Here is a 20,771-nt window from a genome sequence, read left to right as displayed (position 1 = left end):
ATTAAGTTAATCACCAAAGACTTTGATAAGTGTCCTTATAATCAGCACTTGTAACTCTTGACTTCAAATAACACTCGGAGTTTATCAAGTTTTTCCACAGGGAATGAGAGTCCAGCTAGTTCACAGGATTTTACTGCTCTCCACATAATTCAGGTCCAGAAAGATTAAGTCCCAGTTGCTAACAATGGCAAAATGTAAATCCGTGTCTATTTATTGATTTTTGTTCACCCTTCCTTTCTCGCTTTACCCATTCACTCACTTTTGCTGCCTGAATCAATCCCAAATAAAGTACCTGAATATAAGATCTGGTTTCCAGGTGCTATGGGGCAAATCCAAATGAAAGCATGGGTGAATTAGTGATATAATTCCTCTGAAAAGCTGCCAAACTCTGACCAAAGGGGATCCAAATACGGAGTTTGGATTTTTTGGTAAAAAGTTGAGCCCATAAAAACTTTTACGGATAAATTGAATAACCTAGTCTACTTCAATTTTTCATTATTAAATATAAGAAGAATTGAAGGTTGTTATGAAAACAATGATGATTAAATGTTTTATTTGTGTTGAACTTCTCTGTGAAGTTGTTCATAACACATTTTATACACCATAAAATGGAAATTTGACTACCTAAAAACCTTAACATGTAGACAATTGCTTGAAACATACTCTTTGACCATCAGATATGTTTCAATGCCTATAATATTAATTCTAAATATTAAAATTCAAATCTGCCTCATTCTTAAAATGGGTATTAAACAATCTAAAAAGCTTAGAATATTATTTGCTATAAAAATGCTGTATTATTTGCTTTACTTTCTTATCATTTCTGATTTATAGATAATATCTTGAATACATTTTGTACATATATATTTCACAAAAGTCAGGTCAAAAGAACATGAAAAGAATAGAATAGACAGTAATAGATAACCGACAGAGCACATTTAAATTACTTACTTGTGTGTAGTGCTGCTTTAATATGTAAAATCTATTGCATATCTTTTTTAAAAATTATGACTGATTTTGATGCCAATATTATAATTTCTATTTTGACTTTATTGGAAAGATGGGATTTGATTTCTTGTGCCCATAACTGTAATATAGAGATATCCCCAAATTGGAATTTCAACCTATCTCCACCCAGGTTCTTATGATTTAATTACGACGATTGATTTTTTTTGGCTGTGATTTTTGCTCATTATACATTATTCTCTGCTCAGTTAGATAACATTGTCATTGGTTTGTTCAGTCCTCAGTTTTTTCAATTATTTTTACACACTTTGGGTTTAATCAATTAATTTTCCAAGCTGTAAATTGTACATTTTGAGATCATAATTTGTTTTTAATGTATGTCTTAACACCATGATTTGTTTCATGTTTGTAATTAATTTTGGGCTTTGAAAATAAAATTGCATGACAAATCATTACGGGTAATGCCACTGCCATAGACAGTAAAGCTGAAATTTCTCAGATAAGCAAATTTTCTTTTCATTTTGATTTGTTAAAAAAAAGTTTAAACAATTAAAAATGAGTGATATTGAGTCATGGCATTCCAGGAAAATACCAAGCACATTTTCACATTAAAGCAGCACTACTGATATCTAAGTCATTGTGATACATGCTGTATCATTACCTATTACTGCATAACAAACCACTCCAAAACTTAGATCCTTAAAATAATAACCATGTATTACTTTTCACAAGTCTATGGATCAGATGGACTTTTGTGTTGATCGGAACCAGGCCTGATTTATCTTGACTGGACCTGCCCATGCATTTATGTTCAGTTAGCAGGTCATCTAGGTGACTCTGTTTCTGGGAGTTGACTGGTTGTTGGGTGGAGTGATGGTGCTACTGGACCACATTTCTCTTAACAACCAACAGGGTAGGCAGGGTTTGATTATTTGGTAGTTGCAGGGCTCCAAGCGCAAGAGTGGAATCATGGAAAACTCCTTGAAACCTAGGTTCAGAACTGGCAGATCCTTTTGCCTACATTCTATTTGCCAAATCAAGTTACAAGATTCAATTCAAGAAATGGAGAAATAGAATTCTCTTGATGGAAGAAGTAGCAGAGACTCAAATTCAAGGAGAAGAGAATTATGGCAATTTAAAAAATCTCCTCTTTTCAAATAAATCTGATCTCTCAACCAACCTTTCAGTTTTCAAGCTTTTCACCATGATGAATATTATTTTCCTACCCTCTTCTATCTCATTCATAAAGTGTATTTCTGAAAATATATATTTTGTGCATGCAGATGTATTATTATTATTCAGCATTTCACAGGTCATTATACTATTCAACTGCTTATTTTTCCCTTGTAAAAAATATGGTGGTCACAACAGTATAGAACAAGAAAGTTTAAATAATTAAACTTTGTGTCCTGTTTGGTATTATAAATACATGTTACTATCTACTGTGGAAACCAAATTTGTTATAACATATAAATATATGTTACTATCTACTGTGGAAATCAAAATCAAATTTGTCCCAGGTTGCCATATAAACCTGAAAGTCTAGTTTTAAATTTGTTCACTCTCTATGTAGATTTCATTGATTCAAATCCTGACTCTATCTGTTGGGCAAGTAGCTTATCCTGAATTTCCTCATCTGTAAATTAGAAATAATAATCGTACCTGCCTTATACTTTTGTTTTGAGCATTAAATGAGGTTAAATATGTAAAACACTTAGAACAGTTCCTAACATATAGAATTACTCAATACATAACAGATAATGTTTTGATTAACAACCAAATGTCCATAATTGGCTTTCAGTTGACCAGTCTTTATCCTAATTTTTTTTTGGGGGGGGGTCTCTGTTATATCATGTAACTAAATTGGGGAGAAAAATGTTTTGGAATTCAGTAAACTGTACTGACTGGGAAAGTTAAACTTGAAATGTTCAATTTACATGTCAAAATAGAAATACAAAATTAAACAAAATTTTGAGCAACAGATATTTGACTATCTTTTGCTATGTTAGTCCTTGTGATAGATGCCGTGAGTATAAGGAAGAGTAACACACGGTTCTAACAATACAGTGCAAAGATTCCCTATAATCATATCCTGGGCTACCATGTTGACTACAATAATTTTTTAAGTAGCTCCTGGGCATATATTATTGTCAAATACAAACAACATTATTATTATTTATTTTTCTTTACTGGTTGCCAATAGAGGATAAAAATGACATTGTAAAATCTGGAATAAGTTGTGGTATGGGGATTGGAGGTGGGCAATATGTTAAACAAATTGCATAAACCTTTTGTATCCTCTGAGGAGTACCCTTTCAGATCTATGGAATACATCACAGTGAAGAGGAGAGATTTAGGGAGAGAAAGAAAAACAGTTAAACAGTGGCAATTTTAAAAGAATTGTGGCCATTTAAAAAATCTGCTCTTTTCAAATAAGTCTGATCTCTCAACCAATCTTTCAGTGTTCAAACTTTTCACCGTGATAAATATTATTTTCTCATCCTCTTCTCTCTATCTGATTCATAAAGTGTGTTTCTGAAAATAGATATTTTGTGCATGCAGATATATGTATCATTATTTCTCAATATTTCAAAGGTCCGAATACTATTTAGTCACTTATTTTTCCCTTGTAAAAATTATGGTGGTCAGAACAGCATAGCACAAGAAGGACACAGTGAAAGAGAAAGGGAATGAGAATAAGCACATAAATTTGAGCTGTTGGGGAAGGGAGTAGAAGGTGTAATCACTGATAATGATGGTAAGTTTCATCTTCTAGGGTATGAATGAGAAAAATATGGTGTGCTGGCTTTTATACATGTGTATGGAATATAGAAAAAGCCATAGAATATTTCCAAGAAAATCTAGGAAAGCAAAATTAAGAACTAATTAAAATGTGTTATTCTAGACCAAGGAATAATTATTAAGAGCATTTTTTGAGATTTCTTCAACCTGTAAAATATTGACCCTCCCAGGTATTCATTTAATAATTGTTACTAACAATAACGACAATATGTATGTTATTAATGTAGTTAATTTATGAGACAATAAATTAAATTTCTATAGCAGCCCCTAGGTTACAAACCACATGCACATTATGTCATGTTGATACCAAACCCAGGCTGTTTCCCAGTGGAGACTAGATTGAAAAGTCCTCAAAGAAAAAGCATCCATTTTCTTTCATTTGGAGAAGTGGCCCTTTCCATCAAATCCAAGAAAAAAAATAAACCCAAGAGGTAGAAGCATAACACAAATATATATTTTGTTTGATAATATTTAACCATTCCCCAAATATGTGATGTCTCTATTTTTTTTTTCTTTTAAATGGAGTCTGGCTCTGTTACCAGGCTGGAATGAGTGGCACGATCTTGGCTCACTGCAATCTCCCCCTCCCGGGTTCAAGGGATTCCCCTCCCTCAGCCTCCCGAGTAGCTGGGACTAGAGGCCTGCACCACCACGACCAGCTAATTTTTTTGTATTTTAGTAGAGACAGCGATTCACCATGCTGGTCAGGATGGTCTCGCTTTCCCGACCTCGTGATCTGCCTGCCTCGGCCTCCCAAAGTGCTGGGATTACAGGCCTAAGCCACCATGCATGACCGACGTCACTATTTTTTAACAAACCCAATCACAGGCAAGACAAAATATAAAATATTATACCCATTTCATTATGTGAAGAAATTGCAATGCATTTTTATTTCTATTTGTACTTACCCTATACTTTAATAATAAAATCTAAGAAACAAAAATTGCATGAGAAAATAAACAATAATAAAATTTTTACTTAGTCGTTTGCAGAATAATTGACTTCTTAGAGTTTTATTTAAATATCTTTGTTATTTTTAATGTAAAATTTTGATAGATTGTGTATTTGACAGTTGGTAGCAGATTTGGGAACACTAGAAGGTGATTCTTAATGAGATCAGTATTAGTATGTTAATACTCCCTAAGACTCCATTAGGAAAAGATTTAAAAATAGATAAGAAATACAAGGACAGGAGGAGAAGAGTGAAGAGAAAAAGAGAGGGAGAGGATAGACATCTAATTCTAGCTTTTAGATGTACAATATATAGTTTTATTTTGATAAAATGCCATCTTTAGTACTCATTTTTTCCTTCTTTCACCAAAGATAGTGTTCACTTTGCTATAATTCTCTCCACTTGCCTTATCTCTGTTATCTTTTTTCTACCACACGTTTATGTTAGGCAGCTCAGACTAACTACAAAATAGAAATACATTTCTTAGCAGCTGTTACCATAATTCTAAAAATATACTTTTCTTTCTTACAGGATTTCAAACCTTCTGGGTTTCTTCCCAGCGCTAAATCCTGTCGACTGGATTTACTAGGATGAATAGAGAAAGAAGTGTTACATTTTAAGGTAATTTCTTTACTAAACACACAGAAAGGTAATAATTCTGGCATTTTACAAAGCATGTCAATGAGCTTTCTCAATGCTTTTTTTCCAAATGTTTGCTCACCAGTTTTGTTTTAGTTTTTTGCTTTCTTACATATTTATTTTTTAATTATTGGGAGTCATGAACTCATTGGAAAGAGTACATTCAGAATTAGGGAGTTGGGTACATCTTTGCATGGGGTAAATATGAAAAATATTAACAGCAATGACACTTCTGATTAGCGTGCGCTACAGTGAACTTCCTATCATGCTCCCAGGAAGGAGGTTTAGCCTCTCCTGGAGTTCAATGTTATACCACTAAGTCTAGCACATTGCTTTGCTTTTCCAAAATAGCAAATGTCTTAGCACTTACCTAATGATGATCTAAGGAAAAGTACTAGGGAAATGGCATTATTCTGAAGACTTTGTTGACAGCTGCAAACCGTAGGCTATGACAGCATTGTGGGAAAGCAAGAGAAGACTCACCTTTACCCCATTCTAACAGAAACCCCTCCCCCAACACACACACACACACACACATACACACACATTCTGGCTATACCCATGGTATACCCTTGTTTGAGTTCTGTTCATACTGGACATAAATAATTAGATTTTAGATAGCTGGCAGTTACACTCCTCTTCTCTAAAAATATTTCTTTTTCCTCTGCACTCCCCATCAGTTAATCTGAGCTCTTTTGTTCTGCTAAAGGAAGATAAGGAAAAAATATTTCGTAGCTCTATTTAATCACTGGCATGCCAGCATTGGAGCTACTGCTCCATGGAGACTGCCAAAAACTCGACCTAGTTACTGCTCCTTTTTGTGGCATCTTACCGTGCGGTTTGTGGCACTTTGGAACACAAATTCACAGTCACCAGAAGTTAGGTTTATCACTGTTGCAAAGCCACTGAGTTCTGATCCAGTATCTCACAAACTGGTACATGCCCACGCAGATCTAGCCTGTCCAGATAGACAAACAGGAGGAAAAACGCAATGCCAAGAAGGAAGAAACCGGGTCCTAATGAATCAGAAACAAGTAAGTCATTTTAATAGTGATGTTGCAGGAGGTAGAAATGTATTCTTATGAGAACCCTATGGTCCACCAGAATGACACTGTGAGATTATTCCACTGCCAGTTATTGTCGCTAAGTTCTGGAATACTGAAAAACAAATGAGTCATTTGGAGTGTGTTCCTATTTTTTGTTTTTATATTTTAATGCACTTCAAGATGTAACACAGCTTCATGGTCTCCTTTTATAAAAAAAAAATTTCCTTACACTTAATTCCAAAATGATCCTTGATTAGCAGATGGACAGATATGGAAACAACCACTTTTTCTGTGGAATCAGTTATTAAAAAGTGATAAAATACACTCAACACCCCAAAAATTCAGAGTTTACGATGGGAAAATCCTTACCATTGCCAAAAGGAAGAAAAAAAGATTTGACTGTTAGTGGGACCATTTCATTCAGTAAATGTTTATCAGGCATTTTCACTTTTCTGCTTTTATTGCTCATTTGATTTCTGCTGCTTGAAATATTCTCCACTCACTGTCTTCCCCTGAAGTCAAACGCAAATGTCACCTATGTTTGAAGCTTTCTTTAATTGCCTTTTTACCCTGAACACATGAGCCCTTCATTCTCCCTTTACCAAAATTCTCTACCATTTATCATATACAGGGTGGTTTAATACATGTCTTAAAAATTCTTCCTGTGCTATCAATTTGAAGTCTCCATCTTTGAGAGTTAGGCTTTTCTTATTCATATTTGTATTTTTTGCAGTGCATTGAATCTACTGGTAGCTCAAGAAAATATTATGTTCAATTTAAAAATCACTCTTTTATTTCTAGTTTTGCAGCATCTTACTGAACCCCAGCACACAATGAAAATAGATCACATATTTCCCTGGCAAACAATTCATGATTTGCATTTTCAATGAGTCCAGCGTTGATGGAATTGTGACAAGGCGTGTGATTATTTGATGGATTCAGAATGAACCTATTAATAGCTTTTCAGATAATTCATCTAACGTGGCTGTAGGAGCTTCACAAAGTAATAAAGAAGTCAAGATGTCAGTTAGGAGAGTATCAGATAATATGGCTCCTGATGGACTGGGCATAACAACTTCCAGGAAGCTTTAGCAGAGATTTCATTTCAAGTGGTAGAGAGAGTTAGCCTCTCTCCTCTGTCCCTTAGCACTGTGTCCTAGGATTGGCTGGTACTTTAAATTCTTTGTCAGAGAACTCCTAACACTGAAACAACATAGATAACAATGTAAGAAAATTCCATGGGGGAAATCTAGAAATGTTGACCTTTTATTTGAGAGGAAAGCACCTGAATTAGCTTTCAGATTGTCGAAAAGAAAATACAGCTATTTCCAAAACAACACAAAAAGTAAATTAAAAAAAAAAAACTAAATTTGGAGAAGAAAATAATAGAAATAATCTGGAATTAGAGAATAAAAAGTATAGTACAAAAGAGCTTAAACTGAGCCAGTTTTTTTCAAGATAAATGAATGATTGGATCTTCTTTGGGATTTGATTCGTAGACATTTTTTGTGAGTTTCTGAAAATGGAGCTGTTCCGTAAGACATGAATTGGCCTTCAATCTAATAACAATTTCTAACTACTGAACAGAATCTAGGAATCATTACTGTTTTGAAGTTTCGATAATATGTATGAATTATGACAACTGTATTGCCAGGCTTACAAATAAATAGTTGTTAAATAACAAGACAAATATATTAAAATGAAAAGCATTTTAAAATAAGCTCTGTACTCTCTAAATAGCCACACTGTATTATCACCTTATTATGCTTATTTTTACATATTCATTTCTGAATTTATTTTTATAAATCAATCCTCCCATCTATATCTATATTTATCTATCTCTTTATGTAGCATCCTCAAGATACAAGGCAGATGCCATGTTCCAGTATGTTTTATGGCATAAAAAGGTACTCAGTAAATGTGAAATTGAATAAGTAAATATTGAAAGATATTGAGCTTAGACAGGCATAAATATAGTATCACACTGAAGGTGAGCTATGTGGAAATGTATAAGTGAAATTTGAAGTGACAGTTTCAATTTTGCTAATAAATACTTTCACAGTCATAATTCTTAAGGGATGTGAAAGAACAGTGCTTTCCCTAGTATTATTTGCTAACATGAGTGAAATACACTTTAAGAGAAAATTACATGGATGAAATTGTCAACTTCCTATGACTGTTTCCTTGGTTTCTAAGTTAGTCATTAAATTATTTTAGGCCAAACACAAAAGTGATTAAGTGCACTAACGTCCTATCTCTACTTCGTATCCTGAGCAGACTTCTTCCGCTGCCTAGGACATAGATACCTTTTGCTCTGTTGTACTGGTATATTTTCCTTACATTCATGCAAAAGGAAACTTCTGACCTCACTCCAACTAGGAGACATATGTCACTGCAGTCACAAGCTGAGGACTACAATTTAATAACCAATAGCTGACAAAGAAAAAAATATTTTAAAAACTCTCCAAATAGATGGTTTAATTGACAAAAGAAGACCCCTAAAATGACAAAATAAACCCCAGAATAACTTTCAGTTAAAGAATAAAATAAACACTTCTCAGTCACCGCATTTATGCTTGAATTAGGCTTTTGAAGGTACCTGTAAAGACCTTATACTTCCCTCTCGCTCTTGCCTTAGAATAGCCATCTTATTATATTTTCAAATCCAGTTTCACAGCAACATATAGGTGACATTATATTAAGATAAAAGTTTGTATAACATATTTCTTATAATAGCTTACTATTTAAATGGCATGTCTGGTTTAGGATGTCAACAGGACATGTAATGATTGGCAATAAATGCACAAAGGTAAATTTGTACAAGAATTTTGTGCTAAGTTTTATGTAATTGGTTCCCAGAAGCTATGGGAAAATAAGGAATTCTGAAAGTGAATTAATAAAGAATAATGAATATTTTAAATATATACAAAACCTTTAATGTGCCTAAAATTGGACCTTAGGGGGTGATAGGGCTCATAGGACTTAGATTTTGTCTTGCTTCTCTGTAACAATGCATTCCAGATATCTTTCATGGTTATCGAACAGACCATTCAGATGTAAGTGAATGGTACTGAACATATCACTTGGGTAGATTATTGTGAAACACCAGTTTCACTGGAGCCACAGGATGAAAAAAATCCAGATTTTGAATTAAAGAATGTTGGAATTGTGTATGTATTGGTGATTGGATGAAGAGACGTCCTATCTAAGGGACTACTACTACGGGTTAAGAAATAGGAGGTTTCATAGACTGACTTTCATGAAATATAAAGCTATGCTAGAATCATCTACAGAAAAAGAACTAGGCATACCTGAAAAAAAAGTGTCTCAGATTTTTCTGATTAGAGAGGGATGTTAATCTTTAGCCACAGACCGCTCATCTTCAGTGGAAACTAAAATTAGGAACACTTTATTATGCTAGCTTCCCTGAATCTGACATTTACAACCTTGCCTTTGAAAAATTGCTAATCATAATTTAATTGAGATATTACTTTTTCTCATTTTTCTGTATCTTGTGTGTGTGTGTGTACACTGATAAGTAAAAACAGAGACTATGTACATATACATCTAAATATGAAATATCAGGACCTGTTTTAGGAGATTTAGAACCAAAGCATAAAGATATTCAGAATGCAAAAACAGTGTAGTGTAGTTGGAGTGTAGGGAGGATAACAGAGCCTGGAGAGGGGTTAAGGCGGAAAGAAAACAGTGTAAGAAAACATTTAGGTGGAGGATGGTAGAAACAAGCACTGGTGATTATTTTTTTCCATCTGTGTCATGACTATTCTGCTCTGTTCCACCTTTGATGTCTTATAAGGAAGAACAATCAAGATAAAGTTGTTTTCATCATGTGTGGGTTGAAGCGATTATGCTGTTTGTTGGGAAAGTCTTACTCTGCACAAGAAATGCCTGAGATGTGTCTTGCTGGCCGTGGTGTAAATTGCCAAGAGAATTGGTTCAAAAGCATCAAAAGCCAGAATTTTTAAGCTCTTGTATTTTTCTCCACTCCTATAATTTCCCATGGTGTAGATTCAGAAGTCACCATGTTGGGTTTTGAGTAGCTGTGATCTTTTAAATATTCTTTCCTCGGCTCTTCTAAGAAAAGCCATGTGTGATAATGTTCTGTAGATGACAGGGAACCTGGATGGTACTGTTCATTCTACTTGACCCTCTGTTCCTTGACTGACTGAAATGTGTGTGTGTGTGTGTGTGTGTGTGTGTGTGTGTGTGTGTGTTTATTCTCCAGAGGCTATTTCCCATCTTCTTTGATGATATTTCTATATCACCAATAAACAACCACTTCTACTTTCTTAGTTTTGAAGCCCATCCAGTAGACAAATCACCATTCTTTCTCTTCTCTTTGGCCTTTAGTGGGGCAGTCATATACTTGGACCAACCAAGAATTAAGTGACCAGGGTCATTTTCAGGACCGTGGTTAGACCTACAGAAACAAAAGCAAAATGTGTTGAAGTTCCCAGTGTGAAAACTGTGCCTTTAAATAGAAAGCCTGCTATCAGTCTCAAAGGAATACCATTATTTCCGTTGTCTCTATCTGGGCAACTGCAGCATTTCTACCAACCCATCTACTCTTGGGAAGAGTCCTTGGGTGATTTCCATCTCACAGGCTGCCTTAGGACTTTTCCTTATTAGTTAATCTTGCATTAAATATTGTAGCATAATAGTTACCTTGAGACAGTCACTCTGGGCTAGAATCAGTTTTCAAGATTTCATTTCAATCATAAGACTGAGTATCTATCAAGCAAAAAATACACTGTATCAAAAATGAATAAATAAAACAAGCCTACCATTTAAAAACCACTAATAAGAAATTTTCAAAGTATGTCCAATTTGATGAAATACTAAATGTTTTAAGGATACTAGTGATTCTACATATCTTATTAAAAGTACACCTATCAATTGGTAAAAAGATAAAGATATAATTCAACACTAGTTTCTACCAATGTATTTCCCTTACTCCACATCATCAAAACAGTAAGCTGTTTGCTGGGAAATTGAAGTAATATCTTACGTAGAACTGGAAGCTATAATAATTATTGAAAAATAAGACTATAATTGATATTCAAAATGTTTTAGAAATTCTAGAATTCTAGAAATTCAAGATTTCTAGATAGGCACAAAATAAGTTTGATAGTAGTATAAATAATTTATATTACCTTGATAAAATACTCTTTATTTTCCAAAAAAAAAATCCCCACAATAACAAAGGACACTATGTCAATAGTGCAAATGCAAAAGAAAGTGCATATATTTTCTACCTAAAGTATTTGGATTTCGTTGCCCTCTATACTACTCTGGTCATTGTATTTTGTATAATCCCTTATCAAAAGCAACACTTTTTTGTGGCCCCACTGTAAGGTAAGCCCCTTACTCTCAAGTTTTTTATAACCTATTTGGATAAGAACTATTTTCATTTATCTGTGATAGACGCTGACTGAACATCTAACTGTGCAGTGTGTGGCGAGGAAGGAAAGCATATTGTCCCCAATTTTCAACAGCTCATTTACTCTACATTTTTTTTCAAGTAATTTTCCATATTTCACTCTTAATTTTTCTTGTAATTCCTATGATATAATGAAGGTAAGTATCCTAAGAGAAAAATGGAAGCCTGGAACATGTAACAGAAAAAGCTTACAACTAATTGGCAGAAAATAAAATATTAAAGACTAAAAGGAGGTCTTCTCACTGGAGCAGAAGTCTGTTCTCTGTTTTGTTTTGTATGTTGTCAGTGATAAAATTTCTCTGAGTAGGAAAAAAAGTCTGAAAAAAATATTTGACCTTATATGTACGTAAAAATGTATAAAAAATCCTTCGCATATAGAATGTTAAGGAGAAAGCAGTTAGAAGAAATTGTGTCTATAATTTTAGTAGTCAACTGGTCTGTGGGATTATGTCAAGACTACTTTTAGGGAGAACAATTAAGTGTGTTCCACTTTCATGGTAGTCATAAAAGGGATCTAAAAGTATTAATTTACCAAAATTATATGATGAAATGCAGTGATTGGTTTAACCAAGGTAGTTATTTTCCAATTTTTCGGAATGGTTTTCCCCTGGGCTACTGTAACAAATATACTGTAGATTAGCTGGATTACACAATAGACATTTATTTCTCATAGTTCTGGAGTCTGTGAAGTCCAAGATCAAGGTACCAGCAAATTTGATGTCTGGTGGGGAGCTTCCTACTTGTTTGCAGATGACCACCTTCTTGATGTATGCTCGCACGTTTGAGAGAGAGGTCATATCTCTCATGCTTCTTGTTATAAGGGCACTAATCCCATTGATGAGGGCTCCATCTTCATGACCTAATTATTTTCCAGAGGCCTGACCTTCAAATACCCTTACAATAGGGATTAGGGCCTCAACATATGAATTTGGAGGTTGGGGAACACAAATATTCAGTCCATAGCAAGAATTGTTTAGTAGATCCAGGAATAGAGATTTCCTGAATTATGCAGTAGGCATAACAAACATATGCTATAGGCATCAATAAAGCAGAGACGCCAACAAAATTTTTTTAAGAATTTAACATTTAATTTTTACAACAAGGAACTTAGTACTTTGTGGAAGAGAAACCAAATGTAAAGCTTCTTCACACTCATTTCATCATTTAGCATATATATATATAATTTGTGGTTAACTATTTTGTTGTGGGTAGGGTTCTCTTGTCTTTTCTATCCTTATGACTTTTCTAAAGATCTTAATAACAGACACCTGGCAAACATAATGTTTATGGAAAGCAACAGGCACAAGAAGGAGTCCAAGAATGCTCAGGCGTGTGCAAAACTGGAGAAGTAACACAGAAGCAAGGAGAGATCATGCTAAATAAGCATCGACAAAAATGATTATATGTGAAAGGACTTCGACAAGACCAGTCTCTTATTTTAGTCCCAACTTTATCAATTACTAGCTTTGTGACCTCCCCTTCCTTAGGAAGCTACTTAATGTCAGATTACTCATTGGTAAAATAGGGAAACAACACAAAGGGCCATATTAAGAATTAAATAAAAAGATGCATATAAATAAATTAATTCTTGCACATAGTGAGTGCTCAGGGCCACTTCCCTGCTAAGTTTATTATTACTAAGGCCTTCCAGATTCTATCCTCATGCCCCTCCATATCCATGAAGGATGGAGTCTGTGTGATCTGAAAGGTTATTAATATTTAAAATAAAAACCCTGCTGAGTTGGAGCAAAACATCACAAATAAATTACCTTCTATCAGCAGTAGTTTCTTAATTGGAATTATATTACCTTATCATTTGCTTATTTATATGTAAATGCTTACTTGTGTTCATATCCTGCCACTATTTTCACATATGCAGCTCTTGTTTATTCATGGAAGGGGGGACGTAAAACATTAGTAGGGAATAGGAAATTCAGAAACGATGCCCAATCTTCATTTAAAACTATTTTTGCTAATAGTTTTAATTTCCCTTCCTCAAGTATATTTTTTGAAGGATCAAGCTATGACTAAGAAAGACATGGTCTCTGCCCTTGCTGAGTTTATGTTGGAGCTAAATACTAATCCATGCATCGTAACATTACTTCAGTCAGACATAGTGTGCGGGTTTCCAAAAGATAGTATAGAAAAAAGACCTACTAGTAAAAATGTACTTTGGGTTTCAGTTTTGTAATTATTTTTGCAACTCATATTTCCAAAATGTAGAAAAGTTAACACACTTTCAAAGATTTCCCCCCTTTTTTTTTTCTCCAGGAATCTTTTCTGGCAGTTACAAGTTCAGAATGCTTTTGTGCATTCCAAGCAGTCTTGCCCAGATTCTGCCACCTGTTCCATCATTCTGGGTATATTTAGGGTATAGTTCTTTTCCATATGGGCAGTGTAATTCCATTAAGTAGCAATCCAGCACAGTTTCTTTTCTTTTTTTTTTTTAACGTTAAACCTCAAGAGTTAATCGTCCATCTGTGTGTAATCATCGATTCCATTAAGCCTTATGGCCTTGTCAGATTATCAAACATTTTAAACAGTACTCTTTTCTTCACAGGAAACACATTTGATAATTAAGGGCATGATGGAATCTAAGTTTTTGAGTCTGACTCCAAGGACCCACAGTGGCTTATGCTGATCCTGAGTCAAACTTTGCCTCCTCTAGATCACTGAGCTTTGACTACAACAGGACGTATCATCGATCTCGTTTAGTCAGATTTCCAGACAAGCAGGATATGATGTTTAGATGTCAAAGACAAATCAAATGTTTCACTGGTTTTGGTTTCACCTGCAAGGCGTACTTTCAAATTTCTGTTTGCGATAACTGAATCACACGAGTATTGAAGAGAGCAGTCCTCAGCTATAGCCTGTGTGTGACACAGACTTCTTGCTTGTTTTTATAGGTTTCTGTTGTCTCTTATTGCAGAAGAGACTAGATTTTCAGACTGTCAGTGAGGAACTTCATAGAAGGAGGTAGTGTGGGTGGGTTTCTTGTCAAAGAACTTTGACAAGAATTTGAACTTTGATTTTTTATGAAGTGAAAAATACTAATAATTGTACACAAAATATTGCTGGCTTTAAGTATTTTTGTCCTTGTTTTGTTTATTAAGCAGGGATGAGCACAAGTTAAATGAGCAGAGCCTAGAGAAAATTAAAATCAAGAATTCTCACTCCAAGTCACAAAGTACAATCATGATGTGTGACCAGGGTCTTGAGAGCATTAATTTCCCATTCCCTTGACAATGAATTCTCCTAATGTATATATTAAAGACATAGGACATAGTACTTATTATCAGCATATCATAAATCTTCCATTAAAATAATACAAATAAAGCACTGTGCCTAGGCCACTGGAGATAAAACTGTTGCATAATTGACAGACGGTAAGTAATTTTTTAAATCGAGTAATAGAAAATTGTACTGTCTTCCACAGTCTAAATCCCAGAACTATCTAGTTATTTGTTCGAGTTCCCTTATTTTATTTCAATGTGAATATTGAAATGTTTGTCTTCAGTCTACCAAAATCTAAATTGTGTATTTTATTTCCTGAAACAAAACAAAGACCTTTTTATGATTGTGTAAGGTGTCTGGACCCAGGGAAAGTAGGCTTTGTATGGTCTGGTGACTGAATTAGACGCACAAAGGGAGAATCTTGGCCTTTGCAGAGCAGCAGGTCTGGACAGCTTAGTTCACTGCACAGCCAACTCAGAAGCCCTTCCGGAGCAAATCTGGCCCAGAAGGCTGCACATATTTTTGCCTGGATAGACCTCTTCATGTTCAACAGGAGCCTCTGCAGCGATGATGGGGTCCTCCATATTGCTCACACAAAGCTACAGTATGGGACAGGAAATCTGGCTCTTTAACCCTCTGGCTGCTGCACATGATTATTTGGCTAGCAAAGCAGAAAAATGTCGACAGCCTAAGGTTTAAATGATTAGTAACAGGTTTTTGAGTGATTTTCCCAGAATGTGCTAGTATAAATAGAGGACTGTGAAAGTGTGGCTTGTGGTATTTTTTTTCTTCCTTTTGATATTGTGGCTTGTTTGTTTCCATTTCTTTCCATGACACATTCCTTTTTATGACTGTGTACACCCAAGCCAAATACCCAAATGCAGGCTTGAAAAGGAAGGTGCTCACCTCAAAACTCTTCCTGATTAGGAATCAGGTGTCTACATCCAGAATGCAGATAGGCTTTTTAACTCTCCAAAAATTGATCCATTATGGTGAGTTATTTTGGCTTATCCTACCCTAGATTTTGTTTATAGGCTGGAAGAGACAGACAAGACTATTAGTACATTATTACTTATGCAATATTTGAGAATTTTCTCTTTTTAAAGAGTAAATAGGCCACTTACTAACAACGTGATGCTTTACTTAAGAGGCAATACTATGCTTTATTTTTAAATGTTTCTTTTCTATAGTTACTATTATTATATTTTAAAAAACATGAAACTGACAAATAGATTCATATCCTAGGTGGTTTGATAAATGTTACTTATACATTGTAATACAGAGATTAAAAATATGACATTTAATGAGTAGAAATGGCACCAAATAATGCAAAGCTTTGAGCTTAGTTTATTGAGATAAATCATATTACATCAACTTCAGCAAACATGGATATCTTAAAATGAATAATGACAATCTTCTGTTGGGAAAACAGTTCTGTTCAGTAACAAAGCAGTTTTTGAAATCAAGACCATTGTTTTGAAAATATTTGCAGGAGCCAGTCATTAGCTGGCTATGTGTCATGATATGGATGCAGGGCACAAATTATGATTTTCTATGTCTCAGTATGCATTTTTTGGTTACAAAAAGATTTTCTACTTTTTAGTGTGAAAGAAAACTGAAGCATCAGAATATGGGAAACCTCTAGGACTTGCCTAAGTGAATGAAATAAACCAACAGGCCTCTGATTTATATTTGTCACTATTCTTATCTATTTGGCATTTTATGTTGGTAATCACCACAAGATTCCTTGTAAAAGCCATGTTAAAAGTACCATATTTAAACAAGAAAGGGCAGAAGAAAAATGGTGTGTTTTCTTAGCACTTATAGAGGTGCTGGTTTTCCCAACTTAGGGGGGGAAAAAAAAACCTCTTTCTAGCCTCAGAAAGACTATGCATTTCACTGAAGACAAAGCTCAATCTCCCACTGCCCCTTTACACATAATCTTGAGAGACAAAATCAGTTCACTGAATTCACTTTCTCACATGTATTCCATCTGTCTTACACCCACCACTCTACTGAAACGGTTCTTATTAAAGTCATCTATGACCTTCAGATTGCTACATCAGACAGACATTTTGATAAATCTTGTCCTGTTTAATATGGACCTCACCTCTTCCCTAAGACATTCCATTATTCTTGATGTTTTTGTTACTTCTTTGGCTTCTATCATACTACCCTTTGCTAGGCTTCTTAATTGATTTTTCTTTGTGGGATTCTTTTCCTCCATCTATCTTTTAATTTTCACGTTTCCCCTGATTATTCTATCTTAATCTTTTTCTCTCCTCACTTACTACACTCTGACCTGAGCTATGACACTCATCCTCCCAACGTGAATTACAACTCACTTGGTGAAAACCTCTGAGTTAGTTAAGAAGCTTTTGGATACAAGTAACAGAAATAAAAACATGCATAAGGCATGAAACTCAAAATTTATTAGCTCACATATCTAAAACATTAAGGAGAAAGTTAACTAAAGACTTGGCTGGATCCAGTAGTGCAAAAATATCAGCAGAACTGTTTCTTTTGTTAGCTTTTTAACTTCTGTATCGTCTTCATCTGCAGACTTTACCTATACGGAGACAAAGACACCACCCGTTACTCTGGGCTTACTTATTCTAACAGCTAGTAATTCCACTGAAAAAAATAAACACGACCACCTCTCTTCCAGCATCCTCACCAGTACCTGTGTTTGTTTTCTGATTGGCCTGACTTGATTCAAGTGCCCTCCACCATCAGAGGGAGAGGCGTGGCCTTTTAATAGTCAAACCAGAATCAGTAACTCAGGAAAGGGGCATTTCATAAAAGAAAGTAAAGAGTAGATTCAAAACAAAACAACACATGAAAACCTCAGTGGCAACTCTCAAATCTAGAATGTTTTTCTATACCCTTATCCTAGGATCCAGACAAATGTATTGTCTTCATTTCAAAATTACATCCCCAAAACTTGAATTAGAATTCCTCCTAGTCACACCCCTAAATATATTTATCTTCTTAAGCTTTTGGTAGTGCTACCACTACTTAAAATATCATCCAATGCAGAAACGTAGAAGATATCTTAAACTTCTGCCTGACAATTCTGTCTGCTAAATAAATACCAATGAAATACGTTACATTTGTTTTTTTCTCTCCAAATTTATTGTTACTACATTATTACAGGTATACGTTATCTTTGAACTGAAGAATATCCCAACAGGACTTATTTCCCTTGAATCTACTTTCCATATTGTTATTTCACTATCATTCTAATACTTAAATATATTCATTTTACTTACCTGCTTTAAGCCAAATCACCCCCAGGATGAGTTATTCTCCAAACTCCTTCCCTATCAGTTCATGCTCTAAGCCAAAACTTAAGCCAAACTAATCTAGAGTTTTCCAAATATGTCATTCTATTCTTGCTTGAGTGCCTTTGAACACAGAATTCCTTTGTCCTAGAATTCCTAGAATGTCCTAGAATTCCTTTGTCCTTCCTCTCCTATCTTTTTAAATGCATTTATCTCATAAGATCTATTTTAGGTACTTTCAAGCTGAGTTAAAAACTTCCCCTTTTTCAACCATGAACCTTGTATGCAATTTTTTTATTCCATTTATCAAAATGTATTTCTTTACATATTAACCTCTCTCTCTCAAGACTGAACTCCTGAGGGAGGAATATGTTTTATTATACTTGTTAAGCTTTTATCTAATTCTGTCCAATGACAGTCACCGTATCTGTAATATTGCATGAAAACAAATTTACACTGAATAAATGCATGCAGGCATGAGTGAATGAATGAATACAATAGTAAACTTTGATAATCTAAAGCTATGAAAACAATGATCACCACCCAAAAGGTAAAGGAGAACTTCATTTTTAGAAAACATTTAAAACAAAAGCTTTAATTTCTGACACTAATAATTTCAATAATATTCATGGCTTATAATCTGTAGGAATGTTTCAAGCCCTTCCACATTGAAAGCATCATTTGCCTTTGCATTGTAGGCCAAAAGAAGTATCATTACCATCAGTGCTACAGTGCTTATCAGAGGGAGAAGCTGAGGAGCAGATTGGTTGTGTGTCCATCCCAGGTTCATGAAGAGTGTTGGCGGTAGCACTAGATCCAAAAAATTTGTTTCCCTAGTCATTTAAAAGCATAAATTAGAGCTATTCTCCAGAATCAATGGAGAAGGCCAGAGCATGCTATTTTAATCAATTACAAAAGTTCTCCATCTCCAATCAAAGAAAGGTATTAGTGAAATGAATGAGAGTAATTAAATCTAATTTAGTCATGCAAATGAGTTTAATTAAAAGAAATCTACCCTTTAATAACTTCAGGGGAAAATGCAGTTCCTTATGGAGTTTGAAATTTAGTTAAGCTCACAAGACACAATAGCTGAACTGATGAGACCACACTGTTGTAATCTGCTTGTGTAAATATTGACACATGTAGCATTTAGTTTGTCTCACAGTGATAATACTTGCTCTAGGCTTCTGATGAAATCTGGCATTTATAATTATTAAAAGATGCTTGTTAAAAATGTTCTTATCCATCATGTTAATTCTATGAATGAGATCGCTAATACATTGACCTCCAAAATAAAATATTGCCTAAACCAGAGTTTAAGAAAATGAATTTAAATTCAACACTTATTGGAGCCCATACTCTACAGAAAACATTGAGCTACAATTATAGCAGGAAAACCAGGAGAGGAGCAATAGGAAGGTCCCTGTCCTGAGTATGCTTACAGTCTAATGGCTGCACTGTCTGCTGTCTGTAACAATTACAGACAGAATTATTCAGAATGAAACTACAAGACTTGGATGCCATAAGGAAAAAAACATAATTCCATGGGAGAACATAAAATGGAACTCTTATTTAGAATGAGTGGGAAGAAATAGGAAACTCTTCACCAATGAAAGCAAATGTGACCTGGCTTTAGAGATAGAGGAGATTTTGACTGCAAAACATACAATGATGAGGAGAGACAGGGAGCCATAAAAGACAAAACATTATAGGCAAAATATTGTCCAAAGGAAGGAAAAGTCCATGCTTAAATGCTCTATTAGCTTGGTGGGCTACAGGAGAAAAAATTTTAGAAAGCAGTTCCATAGCTAGTCAGAGGTCAGATTTTGGGGGATTTTAAATGCCATACTTGGTGTCAGGACCCTTATCTGTAGACAATATAGAGGTAGGAAAGGGTTTTGAACAAAGGAGTGGCCTGGCTACTTGTTATTTGGAACGAAGGCTCTGATCAAGGATGAAGAAGAATTTATAACGGAGAAAGAAGGGAGACCAACAGACTGGTAGTTGTAATTTGAATGAGGGTTCAGGATGCTGTGGTGTAGGACAATGGCAATGGGAATACAAAAGGAGAAGCAGAGTCCAAGACTTTAGCAACCAATGAGCTTTAACACCGGTATCGGGGTGGACAGTGATGCTCTCAATTAAACTAGAGAGCACAGAAAGATGGGGAAGAGATACTCAATGAAGCTAATCCACAGTTGTGCATTTCAAACACAACTTCATGCCCTTCACAATGCCCTCATTCTATTCTTTTTCTTTTTCTTCATACTTCTATCATATGATATGCCTTCTTAGGTATACCGCATCTTCTTTGTTAACTATAAGCTTCAAAAGGGCAGATAATATTTTGCTCTATTGTTCACTGATGTATCTTGGAAATCTAGCAT

Source organism: Macaca mulatta, chromosome 5, assembly GCF_049350105.2.
Source record: "Macaca mulatta isolate MMU2019108-1 chromosome 5, T2T-MMU8v2.0, whole genome shotgun sequence".
In the NCBI taxonomy this organism is placed as follows: Eukaryota; Metazoa; Chordata; class Mammalia; order Primates; family Cercopithecidae; genus Macaca; species Macaca mulatta.
The sequence above is the reverse complement of the archived record's forward strand: the minus strand, read 5'-3'. Positions refer to the sequence as shown.